The following is an 8,412-nucleotide window of genomic DNA, read 5'->3' as shown; positions in this document are numbered from 1 at the left end:
CTGTTTAAAAACTACCAAAGAACGAGATTCCATCACTCTCCAATGTTCCACTGTCAAACAGCCCTTAGTATCAGAAAGTTCTTCCTAATGTTGAGGTGGGATCTCTTTTCCTGTAATTTGAATCCATTGCTCTCTGACCTGTTCTCTGGAGCAGCAGAAAACAAGCTTGCTCCCTCTTCAATCAATGGCATCACTTCAAATACTTAAACAGGGCTGTCATATCACCTCTTAACCTTCTCTTCTCCAGCTCCCCAAGTCACTCCTCATAGGGCATGGTTTCCAGACCCTTTTGGTCACTCTCCTCTGGATACACTCCAGTTACTCAACATCCTTTTTATTATTTATTTATTTATGGTATTTATACCCCACCCTTCAGCCCTAATGGCTATCATTAGAATAGAGTGGCACTATTATGTCCCTTGATCTAGACACTATACAGTGGATCCTTGTTATACGCTGGGGTTTGGTTCCAAGATCTCCCGTGTATAACAAAATCCGTGTATGCTCAAGTCCCATTACATATAATGACATAGCAAAATGGTGTCCCTTATAAAAAATGGAAAATCAAGGTAAATTTATACTTTTTTGTAACATTTTCAAACCGTGTATGCTTAAATCCATGTATAAAAAATCCGTGTATAAGAAGGTCCGACTGTACACATTCTGCTGATGCAGCCTAGAATTGCTTTGGCTTTTTTAGCTGCTGCATCACACTATTGTCTCATGTGACACCAATCCAAGGGATGCCACTGCACCTCTTTACCTATTTTGGGCTTCAAACCCTTCACTGCATCATTTATTCTATTTTCACTATGCTAAGCACTAAGTTCCTTTTAGAATTAGACAAAAGTAATGAAGGTGTTGGGCAGTTACACTTTCTCTGTGTCACCTATTAACATTTCATTGAGTTCTTCCTGCGGTAGACCTATCACTCCTTGTTTTTCCTCATTCATCAGGCCCTTGGTATCCGCTGGGGTTTGGTTCCAGGATCCACCGTGGATAACAAAATCCATGGATGCTCAAGTCCCATTAAATATAATGGCATAGCAAAATGATGTCCCTTATATAAAATGGAAAATCAAGGCTTGATATATGGAATTTATACTTTTTAAAAAACATTTTCAAGCCATGGATGCTTGAATTGGTGAATAAAGAATCCGTGGATAAGGAGGGCATACTGTACTCTGATCATAGTTGGGCAACTCCCTTTTAGTAGGACCTTGGGAAGGATGATGACTGGCAAGAAGGTCATAACGGGACCCCAGACAGAATCCAGATTAATTGACAAATGGCAAAGGACCCTCAATCCCTCAGTCTAAAGACACATGGATAGGGGAACCATGCCTATTTCCTGTCTACAAATGTTAGCTACTTGTTTGGACTCTTCCACCCCTAGAGATTTACCCTTTCCATTGCTTATATATGCCCCATTTTAAATCTCAACTATCCAAAATCTCCTTTTGCATCTACGCTGGTTTCTTTGGATACGCGTCACTTTTCCTCCCCTCACTAGAATTGTTTGCAGTTTTGGTTTCACTGTTGAGAAATTCATCTGCCATAAAATCCTATCTCTGAATATTTCTAACCCAGGACTTCCTTAAAACCTAAATTGGCTTTCTTAAAGTCTAGAAGCAGCATATAACTATACTTAGGTTTCCTTTTCTTCTGTATAATGAATATTAGGAAGATGCAGTCGCCTCCACCTGAGATTCCTACTGCTTTTACATCATTGAGTCCAGTTCATCCCTGTTGGTGAAAATTAGCTCCAAAATAAGCAGTCCCTATGTTCTTCTTGTACCTTCCTCTGGAAATTATACCTATTGGATCTTCTTAACATGTTTCTGGATGGCTCAGAATGGGCTTCCAAACATTTGCTTTTCAGTTTCCTGTCCTCATAGCATTTTTCAGTATATGAAATTTAAACTGACATTGAGCTTCCCTCTCCTGATTTATGGCAAGAGGTGTTTTCATACATGGGATGGCATTCCAGTAGTGGGATCCACATCTAAAGGTCACACTATGCTTATGAGTCCAATTATTTGCCATGGCCCAAATGACATATTCTACTGGCAACGGCAGAAACAGACTCGCACATATAGTGGTGAAACACTGCACACTGAGGTTGCACATTGTCAATAGCACCCAGTCATTGACATGTGTTACACAATGTTTTTATTCTGCATGGGGGTTGCATAATGCCAATGCAATGTAAGTCCACATGCAAATGTTTACTCAATACTGGGGGGATGCTGGATTGCAGTCACAGACTGAGAGGTTGCTACATTCATCTTTTTATTGCCAACTTAAAATCTATACTGGGCCAAATGTTCCTATGCATATGGATGCCTTATCTGCAAAAAAACCCCTAGAATATTATGGTACCATAAAAATTACCATGTTTTTAAAATGACATTTTTCTTCTGCATGAAAAACTTACTAACAAACAGAAGATAGCAGTTTGTGGGGCATTAACCCCCCACCAGAATAATTTTTATTCTACTTTTTAAATTTTTATCCTGCCTTTCTTTCAAGGAACTTGAGGTGGTAAATAGATTCCTATTTTACTGCAATTTTATCAACACAACAATATGAGTAGGAGTGAACGGCTCAAGACCACTCCTCAGTCTTTATGAGAAAAGCTATGTTCACTTCAGTTCATCTTTATTACAGTCACAGACCAGCACAGAGAAGAGATATGAACTGGGTTTCTCCCTAGTCCTAGTTCACTGCATTATTGTATCACACTCTTTCACCAATTACTAAGCCTACTAGAAGAAAGCACTGTAAAGCAAATGAACAATCCATCTCATGTGAGGTTTGTGTTGGCTTTGTAGACCCAAGAAAAGCAAGAATTATTAGAAAGGTGAAAATGTATCCACGGAGCTGAATCCTATTGCTCATTCCCAACTAGAGTAGAATCAATGAATGAATGGATGAGTCGACACATAGGCAAATCACACTGATTCATTAATTCTACTATAGTTGGCACTAAGAATAGGATAAAGATTGTGTCCTCTCAATCCTTCACATTTCTAAAGTTCTTCTGCAGCAGAGCTTGTCGCAGACTGTGTGGTATAGTGGTTTCAATGTGGGACTAAGACTCTGGGAGATCAGAGTTCAAACCTTTGTTTGGTCATGGAAACCAACTGGATAACCTTGGGCAATTCATGCCCTCTTGGTCACAGAGGAAGGCAATGCCAACTCCCTCTGAAGTTGTAGTGCCAGAGCTCTGTGAAGTTTGCTGTAAGGCCAATTCTCTCTGAGAATTATCACACTAGCGAGAAACGGGATTTAAAGTAGATTTAAATTTGAAAAAAGCCCACAAATGCAGGGAGTTTATCACACGACGTTTCGCCAGACCAGAAATAACACGAAGATAAAGCGAAGGCAAAAGGGACAAAAACAGCAGCTTTTTACTTTTGGAACTTCCCGAAAGTAAAAAGCTGTCATTTTTGTCCCTTTTGCTTTCACTTTATCTTTGTGTTATTTCACTTTGGCAGTAATGTTGTGTGATAAACGTCCTGCATTTGCGGGTCTTTTCTAATTTAATTCTAATTTAAATCCAATTTCTGTTTGGGATTCCATGAGTGTGATAAGGTCTAAGGCGAAATATCTCACAAAACTACAGAATCCAAAAATTCCATTGCATTGAGTTATGGGAGTTAAAATGGTGTAAACTGCATTATTTCTGCCATGCAGATTAGACCTCAGTGAATCCCTAGTAGGTCAGATGTGCCAGTATCCAACAAATGGTTGCAATGGTTGCCCATTGAGAGGGGCAACCATTGCAACCATTTGTTGGATACTGACACATCTGATGTACTAGGGATTCACCGAGGTCTAATCTGCATGGCAGGAAATGGTGGGTCCCAATTTCTCATAATACAATGCTGTCTCCAGGTTTGCACACAGGTTCCAGAGGTACCTCAAGGCAAAAATTCAAAGAAACATCTTACTTGTAGGCAAAGCATTCCAAAAATTTTGCTGAGGTCATTCTCTTCGGAAAACCCTTGCTTAGGTAATTAATGATTGGCTTGAAAATGACTTCAAAGGTCTTCCTCTGCACTGTAGTCTGCTTGATTTATCAGCTGGTTTTGAAACTTTGGATCCCCACTTTGCAGCCTGGCCTATTTAGTTTTCCTGACTCTGCATATATCTGGGGGCCAGGTGGATTTGTGCTTTAAAAACCCACAGAAAGCAAAATTTTGCACCAAGAAATGCTGAACTTGTGCAATCTATGCCAACTGCCAGTTGCTTACTTTTCATCATTTATGGTATATTTTACAGTACTTCATAATGCAAAGGGACATTGTAGTACCTTTGAGACTAACTTCGAGAAAGGAGTTTGTAGCTCAGGTTTTATTAGACTAGGCAGCATACTTCTTTCTCTCAGTTAGTCTCAAAGGTGCTGCAATATCCCGTTGCATATTGTCCAGATTGACACAGCTATGTATTTGGATTTTGCTTCATCTTGAATGTCCCGAATTTAAGAATAAGTTATCCTGGTTTTCCTAGTCATGGGGCAAATGGTTTTGCAGTGCTAGTAAAGCCATGGAGCCAAACAACAAATTGACCTGAAAATACATCTGGACTCCAGTGCAGCTGTCCTGATCATGGACATCCCAAAAAATGATATATGGTAAGAATCAAGATCAAGGAGTAAACAGACTGCACACAAGAATGTCATGCAGAAACCATGTAGCACAATTTTTTTAAGGAACTCCACTGCCAATATACTTCCAGTCTTAATCCAAGATTCTGGTAATAATGTTAAAATCCTCAGTGGCTTGGGAATTCAATCATTGAAAGGTCACCTCTCCATGTGGCGAAGTTCTTCTCTATGTTCCATTGTGGGAGGACTTGGGACAGGGCCTTCTCTATGGAGCACTCTCCCCTTAGAGGCCTGCCTATCACCAACACTTTCCTTATCCTGGCACCAAATTGAAATGTGGTTGTTTCCTAAAGTCTTTAGGTCTAATTGTTTTTATGCAAATCTGTACATGTGCACAGTTTTAAAATATTTTAAAACAATTTCAACTGTTTTTTTAAAAAAATCTATCTTCATTTAAACGGTTAAGTTGTTTAATATGGTCCAAAACACACTGCAGGCTTTTCTTAGGGTGCATTTACATTGCAGACATAATCCAGTTTGAGACTGTTTTAACTGCTCTGCCTCAGTGCTAGGCAATCTTGGGAATTGTAGTTTATTGTGGCACCAGAGTTGTCTGACAGAGAAGGCTCAATGTCTCACAAAACTACAGTTCCCAGAATTCCCTAGCATTGAACCAAAACAATTAAAGCAGTATCAAACTGGATTATTTCTGCAGTGTGTTTTGCACCTATGTTTTAAGTCTTTTGACGCCATTTATATGTGGTTTCAAGCAAATTTTATTCTATGCCCCCTGATATCTTTAGACAGAAGGATAGATAAGAATATTTAAATACATAAATGCTGCCAAGCATCATTTCTCTTTCAACTCGGTTAGTGTTAAGCCATAACCAGCTCTCCAAAAGGAGCCAAGAAACAGGAGCCAGGAGGACTTCAAAGCCAAGGGCTCAGCCAGGACTCAGAGCCAAAAAATTAATTGGGCATCAGAGCCAAAAATCAGTGCCAACAAATCAGAGCCAAGACCAGAAGTCAAATCAGTACAGAAGCACAAGCCAAAAATCAGGACCAAAGAGCAGACCAGAAGGCAGAACCAAAGGATTAATTACACAGGAATGCACAAGATTTTAGAAGGAAGTCACTGTGGCATAGGCAGTGGTATCATTCAGCTGGTTTGCACTGGTTCGTTCACCCAAAGCAGTTGTTAAAATTCATCGAGTTCACCAAGCCATATGTTATGGGGACAGAAAACAAAAAAGTTTCACTATGTTCTCCCCCTCTAACCAGCACACACTTTCATTCATTCCCAGCAATAGCAAGTACAGTACATTTCTATACAGCTTGTCAGTGAACTAGGAGCCCATACAAACAGGTCAAAATAAAGCTGCTTCAGGTCACTTTGGAGGTATGCTGTTTAAATGACACACGCATTTTAAGAGACCAGAAGCTGTGCCAAAGCTGTGCTCCAGTCCTTAGGACTGGAGCGTGGCTTTGGCACATCCTCTGGCCTCTTAGGACGCATGCATCATTTAAACAGTATAGTGACCCGAAGCACCTTTATTTTGGCCTGTCTGTACAGCACTAAGCACTCCCTAAGTGGTTTATAATGTGTAAGCCAATTGCCCCAAACAAGCTGGGTACTCATTTTACCGACCTACGAAAGGATCTTGGAGGCTGAGTGGAAGGCTGAGTGGACCTTGGAGCCCTCCTCTGGCATTGAATTTACAACATTGTGGCCCAGGCATCCTTTTGGGCAACAGCAGCAGCTGAAGCAAGCAAAAAGATTTCTTGACCAGCTGAGGCTCTGTCTCAGTGGTGCATGCCACTGGAGAAGACTGATGAGAAACAGGAGAAAAGGAGTCAATTGCTGTCTCGCAGGCAGCCCTCGTTGGGGAAGGAAAGACAGGCAAGTAAGAAGAAGGGTAGGAGGGAGAGAACAACAGAAACAGAAAGCGAGAGGGTTAACCGGTGGGTATTCAGCCCTAATCCCTTCCCTGTGTGCAGGCAAATGTGCGTCTATATACATTTCTCCAATGATGACTCACAAAACAATTGAAATTTTGAGGTTAAATCCAAAAGATTCCAATATAATGAGACAGTGTTTAAAAAGTGGTGATGTGAAATTTCTAAATTTATCTGGGCTGGGAAGAAGCTGAAAGAGAAATGCACAATTCTACAGGACACCAAAGCCAGAGGAGGTCTGGGACTCACGGTACTTATCATGTTAGCTGTTTAATGTGGCTAAAAGAATGGGCAATGTTAGAGAATAATGGTTTATTACCATTTGAAGGTGAAGAGTTAAGATATGGTTGGCATGCCTACTTATAGTACAGTAAAGAACTAGTCAACAAAGACTTTAATACCCATTATGGAAGAAGAACATTATTGGGTATCCAATCTAGAACTTGGGTACCCAGTCTAGAGAATGGCATCGCTGGGTGTAAATGTGTCTCTTTCCCAAAAGGTCTTTACACTATTAATTTATTCCCCCCCCCCCTTTATTTCCAGGTTATAAAGATGTGATCCAGGCAACCTTTGAAACAGGATTGACAACAAAGGAAGAACAGCAGCATAGCAGTAAATGTTGAAGTGCAGACACTCATAACAACAGTCATGTTTCCAGGGAGAGTCCCATAGTGCAGGCAGCTGTTCTGGTTTATATTGATAAAGCATTTCTAGCAGTGCTCATCTCCAATAGGAACAGGTATTTTGTAAAACTAATAGATCTTAATTGCCCACCAAAGACCAATCCATCCCAAAACACCTTGCAATGGAGCAGCGTGTTACAACAGGGAGAGTTCATACCTATATATTGTTGCTGGACAAATCCCTCTTTCCTCCACTTGTTGTGAACTATGCTAAAATAGGGCAGGGAATTATTAGTAAAGGTGGCAGCAACATATGGTATTATCACTCTGCTAAATAGTCCAGTTACTTCAGTCATCCAACCGCTGGATCCATTACACCACTGTGTAGGACACATAAGCCAGCCTCCTGTTAGTGACTTATAGAGAGGTGCAAGTTGAGCAAACGCATGCGTAGTGGTTATTTTGACACTTTGCAATGCCCACATTCAGCTGACAGTGTTGGAAGCAGAGTTGCACATCATTGCAGCTTGTGTGTTGCAAAATGGGGCCCATTCCTGAACATGTGTTACATAGTATTGCTATTCTATATGTGGATGGGGTACAAGTGTGGCATAACTCTGCTAGTGGATATTTATGCTACACTATCACAATGTAGAATTGCAGTCATGGTCAGCCTAATTCAAAGCAACAGTTCTGGAATACAGAAGGTCAACTTTTGATTCAAACATAGGACTTCACTGTCATAAGACAACTTTAACAAGGAATTGCACACATTCATATATGAGATCTATCAAAACTGAACGTTATATGGGAAAGCAGTACAAAATGTATTGTATTCATTACAATAAAAAACTTAAAACAGCAATCAGATTAATGACAGCATACAACAGAGCCAGTATGATGTAGTAATCTGAGTGCCAGACTATGAATCTGGAGAACAAGATTTGAATCCCACTAGGCCATGGAAACCCACTGGATGACCTTGGGCAAGTCACACTATCTCAGCCTTCAGAGGAAAGCAAAGGTTTCCCAAACAAATCTCGCCAAGAAAAACCCATGACAGGTTCACCATATGGGTGCAAAAATTGGAAACAATTTAAAGGTGTACAACAATAACAGAATTTCTGTGTTTCACAACAGTATTCCAGTCGACATCGGTCTATAGTATATAGAATTGTGTTATTGCCTTTATACCATGCTTGTTTTTACAGCTGGATT

This window comes from Sceloporus occidentalis, unplaced genomic scaffold (assembly GCF_023333645.1).
Source record: "Sceloporus occidentalis isolate IW3139 unplaced genomic scaffold, rSceOcc1.0.p SCAF_9, whole genome shotgun sequence".
Classification (NCBI taxonomy): Eukaryota; Metazoa; Chordata; class Lepidosauria; order Squamata; family Phrynosomatidae; genus Sceloporus; species Sceloporus occidentalis.
The sequence above is the reverse complement of the archived record's forward strand: the minus strand, read 5'-3'. Positions refer to the sequence as shown.